Here is a 12,372-nt window from a genome sequence, read left to right on the forward strand (position 1 = left end):
TCTTTCTCTTTGGTCTTCCACCATCCTTAACCTATTCAGATGGATCTTTTGGCTCAAAGGAGAGCTACTAGTAGATGTATATCCAAAGGCCTTTTGATTTCTCAGTCTCTGGTGACCCAGTACCCCATCCTATGGTGGCTTCCCTCAATTCCTGTGCACCCTTAAGTCCTCTATTCACTTCATTTGTTGCATTCAGTGAAGCCTCCTCATACTTCTCTCAGCTTCTCAATCACAATAAAGACTTAAAATTTCCCTGATTCTCTGCCTTGATCAAATAGTAAGTAACTTGCTCTTATGTTCAACTGATTTAACCTCTTCTTAAGAAGACTCTATCTCAGAAACTTTGTTTATAAAAGGACGTATTGTAAGAACAAATTTCTAAGAATAAATTACTGTATAAAATGACAAATTTGTAAGAATGAATTACTGTTTCCTTAGGCCCAAGTTCACTATCTAAGCTGTGGTATATCCTAGGGCGACAAATTCCTCCCGGTGGATAGGCATACGGTCATTCAAAATAACCCTTGCCCTATTACCAAAAGACAATTTCGAGGACTTCTGGGACTTACAGGATATTGCAGGTGGTAGATTTCCAACTTTTCTGAATTCGCTGGTACCCTCAGTGACATGAACTAAAATGGTATTCTTGAGCTTCTGCCTTGTAAAGTCACTACAGAGCTAGCCATTGACCAACCCATGGCCTTTCATTTTGGGTCACCCCCAAATTATACTTTTTTTGGTTTATATATGAAAGGGATGGTCAAGCTCATGGAGTTTTATCTTAGAAACATGATGGAAATTAGAGACTCACTGGGTATTACAATATTGCTCTGTATCTAGTGGCTAAATGTATCCCTCTTGCCTGGGGAAAATAGCTGTAACTGCATTGAATCTTGGGTTTGCATTTCACCTAATGGTACCTAATGAAGCTCAGACCCTTCTCATGACCAAAGCACCCAACATTTCTCTGCTTCCAGGCTCATTTCTTATGAATTACTGTTTCTGTCCTCAGCTCATATCATCATCTATTAGGAGTCTGTAGGAATACTGTACTGTTTTAAAAATTGAGATATAATTCACGTACCATAAAACTTATCCTTTTAAAGTGTACAATTCTGTGGTTTTTCATGTTTCACAATGTTGTACAACCAACATCACCATCTAATTTCTGAACATTTTCATTGTCTCCCAGAAAAACCATTAAGCAGTCACTCCTTATTCTCCACCTGGCTATCACTAATCTTTCCATCTTTATGGATTTTCTTATTCTGAACATTTTATATACATGAAATTATATACCATGTGACCTTTTGCACCTGGCTTCTTTAACTTAGCATAACGTTTTCAAGGGTTGTCCATATTGTAGCATGTATCAGTATAGTACTTCATTCTTTTTTATGGCCTAATAATATTCCATTGTATGTTTATCCATTCATCAGTTGATGGACAATTGGGTTGTATCCACATTTTGGCTACGATGAATAATGCTGCTGGAATATTTCTGCATAAGATTTTCTTTGAAGATAAGTTTTCGATTATTTTAGGTATATATCTAGGAGTAAAAATGCTGGGTCATATGGTAACTCTATGTTTAACTGCTTGAGGAACTGCCAAACTGTCACAAGGACTGCACCATTATTCATTACCACCAACAATATATAAGGTTGCCATTTTTCATATCCTTACAGTTATTATTGGCCAGCTTTTAAATTATAGCCATCCTGCTGGGTGTGAAGTAGTATTCCAATGTGGTTCTGATTTGCATTGCCCTAATGACTAATGATGATGAGCATCTTTTCAAGTGTTTATTGGCCATTTATGTATCTTCTTTAATAGTGTCATAATCTTAACACAGCTAGTTTATTTCCTCTTTTAGAGAAGGTGAAAAATCTCATGATTGTTTAACTTGAGAACTTTACCTGCCTCTCTCTGATCTTCTTGAAACTCCTCTACAAAACTCAGAATTCTTTGTAGACTGGTAATATCTTGAGACTGAACAAGTGTATTTTTAAGTTAAGTATGCTGTCACTCCTTCTCAAGAGCTTTTTGAATATGACCACCTTCCTAAAGTCAAGTTAACACAACCAGCTGAATTTATAGGCTTAACTCTAGCCTACCAAGCTAGAAAAGAATAAAAGGGCTAACATATACAGAGGCAGCAGATATGCCTTTGGTATGGTTTAGGATTTTAGCATGCTATGGAAACAACACAGCTTCCTAACAGCTGCTGGTACTTCAACAGGCGGCGTGAGCACGTACAAGCCTTAGTAGATGCTTTGCTACTCTCTCAAGGAAGCGACTGTAATTAACATCAAATCTCATACTTGGGAACAAACCCATAAAGCAAAAGGAAATGCTCTGTCTGACCAGTATGCTAAAGAGGCTGCACTCACCACATTCAATTTGTTTGGCATATTAAAGGTAATCTGGTTACTGCAGATTACTTCCATGAAACTTTGAGCAAATTGCAGTTAAAGCACAAGACTCTGAAAAAAAATACAGGGAGAAATCTGGGTGTTCCCTTCAATCAGATGGGTTCCTATGGAGACCCCAAGACTGCACTTTGTCTCTCCAGTCTCTCTGAAACAGAGCTTGATGAAAATTTTGCAGGCTATGATACATAACAGTAAACAAACTTGAAAACTATTCTCAGACAACATTGTTGGGAAAATTTTAAACAGATAGAAGCTGAAGTCTCTAATGCATATTCCAATACTATGTTGAATAGGAATGGTGAGAGAGGGCATCCTTGTCTGGTGCCAGTTTTCAAAGGGAATGCTTCCAGTTTTTGCCCATTCAGGATGATATTGGCTGTGGGTTTGTCATAGATGGCTTTTATTATTTTAAGATCCGTTCCATGGATACTTAGTTTATTGAGAGTTTTTAGCATGAAGGGCTCTTGAATTTTGTCAAAGGCCTGCTCTGTATCTATTGAGATAATCATGTGGTTTTTGTCTTTGGTTCTGTTTATGTGATGGATTATGTTTATAGATTTGCATCTATAAATGTTGAACCATCTTTGCATCCCCAGGATGAAGCCTACTTGATCGTGATGGATAATCTTTTTGATGTGCTGTTGCATTTGGTTTGCCAGTATTTTATTGAAGATTTTTGCATGGATGTTCATCATGGTTATTGGTCTGAAATTTTCTTTTTTAGTTGTGTGTCTGCCAGGTTTTGGTATCAGAATGATATTGGTCTTATAGAATGAGTTAGGGAGTATTCTCTCCTTTTGTATTGTTTGGAATAGTTTCAGAAGTAATGCTACCAGCTCCTCTTTGTACGTCTGGTAGAATTCGACTGTGAACCCATCCAACCTGGACTTTTTTTGGTTGGTAGGCTATTAATAGCTGCCTCAACTTCATATCTTGTTATTAGTCTATTTAGGGATTCAACTTCTTCCCGGTTTAGACATGGGAGGGTGTAAGTGTCCAGGAATTTATCCATCTCTTCTAGGTTTACTGGTTTATGTGCATAGAGTTGTTTGTAGTAATCTCTGATGGTAGTTTGCATTTCTGTGGAATCGGTGGTGATATTACCTTTATCATTTCTTATTGCATCTATTCGATTCTTCTCTCTTTTCTTTTTTATTAGTCTGGTTAGTGGTCTATCTATTTTGTTGATATTTTCAAAAACCAGCTCCCTGATTTATTGGTTTATTGAAGGGTTTTTGTGTCTCTGTCTCCTTCAGTTCTGCTCTGATCTTAGTTATTTTTTGTCTTCTGCTAGCTTTTGAGTATGTTTGATCTTGCTCCTCTAGTTAATTTTGACTGATAGGGTGTCTAGTTTAGAACGTTCCTAGACTCTCATGTGGGCATTTAGTGCTATAAATTTCCCTCTAGACACTGCTTTAAGTATGTCCCAGAGATTCGGGTACATTGTGTCTTTGTTCTCATTTGTTTCAAAGAGCACCTTTATATCTGCCTTCATTTCATTTTTTATCCAGCAGTCATTCAGGAGCAGGTTGTTCAGTTTCCACGTAGTTGTGCAGTTTTGCATGAATTTCTGAGTCCTGAGTTCTAATTTGATTGCACTGTGGTCCGAGAGACTGGTTGTTATAATTTCTGTTCTTTTACATTTACTGAGGAGTGATTTACGTCCAATTATGTGGTCAATTTTTAGAGTAAGTGTGATGTGGTGCTGAGAAGAATGTATATTCTGTGGATTTGGGGTGGAGAGTTCTGTAGCTGCCTATTAGGTCCACATGGTCCAGATCTGAGTTCGAGTCCTGGATATCCTTGTTAATTTTCTGTCTCATTGATCTGTCTAATATTGACAGTGGAGTGTTGAAGTCTCCCACTATTATTGTGTGGAAGTCTAAGTCTCTTTGTAAGTCATTAAGAACTTGCTTTATGTATCTGGGTGCTCCTGTATTGGGTGTGTATATATTTAGGATCATTAGCTCTTCTTGTTGCATTGATCCCTTTACCATTATGTAATGTCCTTCTTTGTCTCTTTTGATCTTTGTTGGTTTAAAGTCTGCTCTATCAGAGACGGGATTGCAACTCCTACTTCCTTTTGCTCTCCGTCTGCTTGGTAAATCTTCATCCATCTCCCCACTTTGAGTCTATGTCTGTCTTTGAACGTCAGATGGGTCTCCTGAATATAGCACACCAATGGTTCTCAACTCTTCATCCAATTTGCCAGTCTGTGTCCTTTGATTGGGGCATCTAGCTCATTCACATCCAAGACTAATATTGTTATGTGTCAATTTGATCCTGCCATTCTGATACCAGTGAGTTGTTTTGCCCATTAGTTGATGCAGTTTCTTCATTGTGTCAATGGTCTTTACCATTTGGTGTGTTTTTGCAGTGGCTGGTACTGGTTTTCCTTTCCATGTTTAGTGCTTCCTTCAGGAGCTCCTGCAAGGCAGGCCTGGTGGTGATGAAATCTCTCAGTAATTGCTTGTCTATAAAGGATCTTATTTCTCCTTCACTTATGAAGCTTAGTTTGGCTGGATATGAAATTCTGGGTTGAAAGTTCTTTTCTTTAAGGATGTTGAATATTGGCCCCCACTCTCTTCTGGCTTGGAAAGTTTCTGCCAAGTGATCCACTGTGAGTCTGATGGACTTCCCTTTGTGAGTAACCCGACCTTTCTCTCTGGCTGCCCCCAGCATTTTTTCCTTCATTTCAACCCTAGCGAATCTGATGATTATGTGCCTTGGGGTTGCTCTTCTTGAGGAGTATCTTTGTGATGTTCTCTGTATTTCCTGGATTTGAATGTTGTCCTTTCTTGCCAGGTTGGGGAAGCTCTCCTGAATAATATCCCGAAGAGCGTTTTCCAGCTTGGATGCATTCTCTCCATCACATTCAGGTACACCGATCAAATATAGATTAGGTATTTTCACATAATCCCACATTTCCTGGAGGCTTCATTCATTTCTTTTCACTCCTTTTTCTCTAATCTTGCCTTCTCATTTTATTTCATTGAGGGGATCTTCCATCTCTGATATCCTTTCTTCTGCTTGATCGATTAAACCTGTGTATGCTTTGCGAAGTTCTCGTGTTGTGTTTTTCAGCTCCATCAAGTCGTTTATGTTCTTCTCCAAGCTGGTTATTCTAGTTAGCATTTCGTCTAACCTTTTCCCAAGGTTCTTAGTTTCTTTGCATTGTGTTAGAACATGTTCCTTCAGCTTAGAGAAGTTCATCATTACCCATCTTCTGAAGCCATTTTCTGTCAATTTTTCAAACTCATTCTCCATCCAGTTTTGTTCCCTTGCTGGTGAGGAGTTGTGATCCCTTGGAGGAAAAGAGGCTTTCTGGTGTTCATTGTTTTTATCTTTTTGCACTAGTTTCTTCCCATCTTTGTGGATTTACCATCTTTGGTCTTTGAAGTTGGTGACTGTCAGATGGGGTCTCTGAATGGGCATCCTTTTTGTTGATGTTGAGGCTATTTCTGTCTGTTTTTTAGTTTTCCTTCTAACAGTCAGGCCCCTCTGCTGCAGGACTGCTGAAGGTCCACTCCAGACCCTGCTTGCCAGGGAATCACCCACAGTGGGTGTAGAACAGCAAGGCTTGCTGCCTGTTCCTTCCTTTGGTAGCTTCGTCCCAGAAGGGTACCCACCAGATGTGAGCCAGAGCTGTCCTGTATGAGGTGAGTCTTTGGATATACAGGGGTCAGGGAGCTGCTTGAGGAGGCAGTCTGTCCCTTGTCAGAGCTCAAGTGCTGTGCTATGAGCTCCATTGCTCCATTCAGAGCTGCTGGGTAGGGATGTTTAAGTCTGCTGCAGAGGAACTCACAACCATTCCCTTTCCCAGGTGCTGTATCTTGGGAAGGTGTGGCTTTATTTATAAGTCCCTGACAGGGTGCTGCCTTTTTTCAGAGATGCTCTGCCTAGCAAGGAGGGATTCTAGTCACAGTCTGCCTGCAGAGGTGTTGTTTAGCTGTTGTGGGCTCCCCTCAGCTGCTGTGTAAACTTCCTTGTACTTTTGTTTACACAGATGAGGTTAGAGCTGCCTCAGTAGTGGCTGAAGCCCCTCCTCCCATGGAGCTCCACCATCCAGGGTCGAGCTCAAACTGCTGTGCTGGCTGCGAAAATCCCAAGCAGTGGGATTCAGTTTGCTGGTCTCCATGGGGGTGGGACCCACAAAGCCAGTTCACCTGGCCCCCTACGTTCAGCCCCCTTTCTCTCAGGTGTAGGGGTGACTCGGCCTCACAGGCGCTCCTGGCACCAGTTAAAACAGCTGCTCAGATTTGTGCTGGGAACTCTCCTTGCTGGTTGAATCGGCCGCCCAAATTTGCCCTGGAAACCCGTGGCACCTGTTGGCATGTGAGGATCTCCTGGTCTGTGGGCAAGCAACCAATGATTTACACCCTAATGAGATGATGATATTTAACCTCCCAGACCAAGAATTCAAAATAGTAGCTTTAAGGAAACTCGGTGATCACTCAGTGATGTCCAAGATAATACAGAAAAGCAATTAAGAAATGTATCAGAAAAAATTAACAAAAAGATTGAATTTTTTAAAAAAATCACACAGGAATCTTGGAACTGAAAAATACTTTTGCTGAACTGAAATATTCATTACAGGCTCCCAACAGAAGAATGGATCAAGCAGAGGAAAGAATCAGTGAGCTCAAAGACAGGCTATTTGAAAACACACAAAGGGAAGAAAAGGAACAAAGATCACCTACAAGATATAGTAAATTACCACCTGATGAGGGGTTCAAGATGGCTGACTAGAGGCATCTCTTACTTGGCTTCTCCAAAGGAAAAAACAAAATAGTGAGTAGAAAATCACACTTTGAATAGATCATCTAAGAGAGAATACTGAAATTCAACACAGAAGTGGCAGGAAACACCCAAAGCAAGAAAGGAGAGGGAAGCAAGGCAGCCTGTTAACCAAGATCGGCCAGGATCCAGGAGAGACTCTCCAGTATGGGGAAAAGATAAGTGAGACACTCCCAGTGGCTCCTGCTTCTAGACTTTCAGACTCCTAAAATCCTAGCCACGATAGAGTCCCTCAACCCTCGCTGGTCAGAGACTAACATAGGAAGTTCCCTGGAAACTGTGTGAAGGCATTGTTTCAGCATTGAACTCATGCTGGGTCCCACAAACCTGCAAGTTCTAAGCAGCGTTAGCATCATTTTGAAAGCCCGACACACACCAGACTACATCCTGGCCTGCAACCAGGGTTGAGGCAGTAGCCACAGAAAACAACTATAACCTCCCCTGAAGAGGGGTGACTGCACATTCTCTTGTGCAAAGGACAGATTCCACTGCCTACAACTGCTGCAGCTGCAGACAGCTGTGGGACAAGGTACCAGTAAAGCCCATGCCCCTCAACTGTCTGCCTATTTCTGTTCCTGGGGAAGGCAACTCCACCCTGTTCAATAGCAGGGCTGCAGCACAGCCACACCACCTCCACTTGATCATTCCACTGGTGGCATAGGGCTCACCCTGCTTATGCATACAAAAGCCAGCATTTACATGCAACACCCAGGGGCCTGAGGCACACCCTGGCCAGGCTACCCCTACCCCAGTACACAAGCACATTGGGGGCTGCAGATCACACAGCCCAGTTCATCATAGTGGCACCTGAGTAATCCTCTTGGAGTCTGAAGTCAGGCACACTCAACCTCTGCTATCAACTGGTACCCACTTGTACATGCCTCTCGCAGGTCTGGGCACCAGCCCTCTCAAGCCATCACAGCTACTGTCAATACCAGAGTGTACCACTTATATCCCAAAGAGTTGTCTCACCACTGGTACTGACATTGCCCATGCTATGCTCACTGCCCAGGGGCTTGAGAACCTGCTCATCTGCCTGGCCCACTGCTGCCACTTCCAGCACCCAATTAAGCCACCTGGAGGCCTCCAAATTAGCTTACCTGGACACGCTAACACTGGTGTCAGCATATGCTGCCCTGGGGCCCAAGAACAGGAGCACTTAGTACATCATTACCACCACAAGGGCCCAAAGACTGGCTTACCTGGCATCCCAGTCCCCAGCAGAACTTCACTGTAACCTCCACTAACGACCACACCTTAAGCCACAAAGGAAATCACAGACATCACAGGTACTGTTTACAGGCAAAGAAATCATACAGAAACTATACTACTCCGTGCACCCAGAGTCAAAGCCAAAGTGCCCTACCCAACTAACACTACAGGTATACCTTCAGAGAGAAGTCCTCCTCTATGAAAGCAAATTCTAAAAATTGGAACAAGCAACTATGTAAATGTAGCAAAAATTTCTTTTTTACTTTGACAGAAAAAAAGCTGAAAGCAGCCTTTTCAGATTATATACACTAGGCCCTCTTAAAGGGGACAGAAAATCTTCCCAAAGTATATTGAACACTTTCTACTGGCCAAAAGTGGCTCTTTATTTTACTTTTTCTGTCTTCCATTATCAAGGTCTGGCAGAATAAAGACCAAGCATTGGTCACTAGATACCTGCCCTTGTGTTTGTCCAGGGTGCCACAAAACTGACTGGTCTGGCAAGGCCTTTGTTTGTTGTTGCCAAGGCCAGGTGGCACCTTATCCAACTGGGACACAACAGTGAGTCCAAATCCCCAGAACTTAATGGGCCCATGGTCTAAAGCTGACGTGACCCAACTGGCATCCACACTGACCCACCTTCTCAGACCCCAAGTCCCCTCAAAGCCTTCCTAAGCACTTGGGCTGCTGCCATTCTTCCTGTCCCACCATGTCTACTGCCCAAAGGCACCACATCCTTGATGGCCTGACCAGGCTGGACCAAGAAACAAACAGCAGCAGGCACTGCCTGGGCCTAGGGAAGCCACTGGAGCCATCAGGTCATTGAGATGGGAGTGGGTGGTGTCGCTGCTGTCTGAGGATGAGGACTAGCCCAATTGTGGCAGCAAGGGTTCTGGGTTGCCAAAGCACCAAAGCCACTGGCCACCCCCAGGCATCTAGCTGATAGACCAGCCTGGCTGAGAGGTCTCTGGGATTAGAACTCCAATGCTTACCTTGCTTTTTGCTGGAGCTGACTCAAGCTAATAAAATTTTAAAATCAAAACTTCCTAAACTCTTTAAATATTGACAACTACCTTGGCTTAAGGTATTCTAATTAACCCTAAGGACCATTCTCTCCCTCTGGCAAACAATAATTGTCACTTCATGAATACATCACAAGCAGACCAGTGAGATTGGGCAATACCCTCTGATTTTAGACTCCACCTTGTTGCAAGCAAATATGACCCAATACTGTAAAAGACTAATACAATATACTCAGTTTTAGCACCAAAAGTTTCAAACTGCCTTTCTGGGCCAGGTATTCTGCTTACATAGAAAGATCTTTACATACAAAAGATCTTTTGTACTCTAGGGTTAATCCTTCTACGTGAGTATAAATAAGGTGACTATACACCATGGCTTGCCCCAGACAGTTCTGTGACTTACGTTCCTGAGGTGCAAGTCTTGATATATAGTCACTCTTGTCACAATGTAATGATTAATAGTGCAACTTTTACAACCTGGCCAACCAGGGACAATAAACTATGGGGTCACCACAGCTATAAACCTCATACTAATACTGATAGGTTAAAGCAGCAAATCTCATAAGCATATCCATGCAGACCCCTGAGGAGGAATTGTGGAGACCATGTGTGGACACCTCACAAAAAGACAACATGACTATCATAAGCCACTGCACATGGGGAGGGGGCACAGAAATGCGGGCAAACAGGCCAAGAAGGCTTTCCCTGAGCAGAGATTAGGGGTAGATAACTTGGAGTTTTGCAACTGAGTTTGTATACTGTAAATGAAGTTGTTAGAGACAAATTGCTAAATTACCAAAATCCACCTGCGATATGTCAGGGCAGAGGATTCCACCCCGCCCCCCAAAAGTATATCTGGAATATATATCTGAAAGTATAGCAGGAATTTCATGGAAAGAGCAGCAACATGGCTACCCATTAGACAACTGCACTTGAGTAGTGAGGACAGGAGTGGGTGACTCGAGAACAGGAGGTTGTCATTGGCAGTAAGAAGGGAGTGGGATGACAATAAAACAGGTATTCGAAGCTCAAGTCCCTCTGACTCTAAAGTCTGTGCCATTCTTCATCTTGCTCTTAGAGCCTGGCACATAGTAGATACCAGTCAACACAGTTTCAATAAATTAATTCACACCATGACTTCTTTCTAGAAAGTTCTTTTGTTCCATATCTGGGGAAATTGTGCCCTATCCCTCAGGCCCAGACCAAATGCAGCCTCCTTCATGCAGCCTTCCTTGATTTCACACGTTCTCTTAATCTCAACAGTTGTAACCTCTTCTGTAACTAGGGGACAGATGGGGGAAGACTATGGAAAGGCATTAGTGCTGGAAGTGCAGAGGAGCATCCTTCTAGGATGGGACAGAGCAGGACTGGAGAAGAACTCCGAGTTGTAAAGTTGGAGATTTTTGCTCTTGAGTTTGTCCATTGGAGTTAAGGTTGCTACAGGAGATTTTAGGTGGTTAAATCCGTGACATGATAACTCTTACTAAATCCTACCTGGGAAATGCTTGGAAATTGTTATTTTTGACAAGCAGCTCTAGTGATTGATATAATCAGACGTATCCCAGAAACTGTTGTAATCTAACCTACCAATTTACAGAAAGGAAACTGAAGCCCAGAAAACGTAACTGACTTATCTAAGGTCACACAGCCAGTTACTGACTTACTGACAGAACCAGGACAATGATTAATCAATTATATATCCTCTGATATAGCCTTATATTAAATTATCCATGAACAATGCTGTGTCTCAAACATACTCGCCATTTGACAAATACCTGTATGAATGAATGAATAAGATTAGCACTTGTCACTTGCCAGGATTCCAGGGAATGGTTGCTGGATGGGTAAATTTTGATAGAAAAAAAGGTAGGTGAAAAACTCTTCGGGAACAAGAGACAGTGAGCAACTAAGTGAATAAAGCAGAAGTCAGAGGGGAAAACGTAGCACTGTATAGTCCTTCAGAATCCTCAAACTTTGCATGTGAAACTAGAAATGATATTCTGAATAATAGTAAGCAGGCTATATAAGTTTGGAGTTTGGCAGATCAAAGTCTTGCCTGGAAATATCAATTTGGAAGGGATCAACATATAGGTTGAAGTTGAAGCTAAGGGACAAGGTGGGATCACTCTGGGAGAGTTGTTGAAGGGACAGAGATGAGGACAGAGACTGAAGGGACAGCTGTTTAAGGAACAGATACAGGAAGAAGAGTCTACAAAGTAGGAAGAGGAAGAGCAGCAAGAGGGGTAGACAATAAACAAGGAACAAAATAGAATCAACAATCGCTCTGCCTCTAAACACCTCTATGATATTAATCATGTCGATTTCTCCTCTAGATCTCAAGGTCCATGTTCAACATCACTCATAGGCCCTTTACAAGAAAGTCAGAGCTGGGCCTTTAGAGATTACTTATGCCAGGGTATCTCAAACTTGAAACTATTGACTTTTAGGGCAGTGCCATTCGTTATGTAGGGGTCCATCCTGTGCACTGTAGAATGTTTAGCAATATCCCTGGCCTCTACCCACTAGATGTCAGCAGCAATGTTCCCCCCAAGTCTTGAAAAAAAAAATTACACATTGCCAAATGTCCTCTGGGGGGACAAGTAATCCTCAGTTAATAACCACTGATCTGCACAATCCTTCCAACTCTGAAAACCAAGTGGTGATTAACCTCAGGTGGATGCTTAGAAGGATCTTGAACTCAGGAGAGAAGTCTGGATGGAAGTACCTATCTTATTGTTTATCAACATATGGTGGTAGCTGAAGCCATGAGCATGGATGGGATCACCCATGGAGATCATAAGATAAGGGGACCTAAGATATAACCCTAGACAGCACTGACATTTGGGGGAAGCTGAGAAGAGAATTCAGAGAATTGTCTTCTATGAATGATAATTCTACAAATGTTACTA

This window comes from Saimiri boliviensis, chromosome X (assembly GCF_048565385.1).
Source record: "Saimiri boliviensis isolate mSaiBol1 chromosome X, mSaiBol1.pri, whole genome shotgun sequence".
NCBI lineage: Eukaryota > Metazoa > Chordata > Mammalia > Primates > Cebidae > Saimiri > Saimiri boliviensis.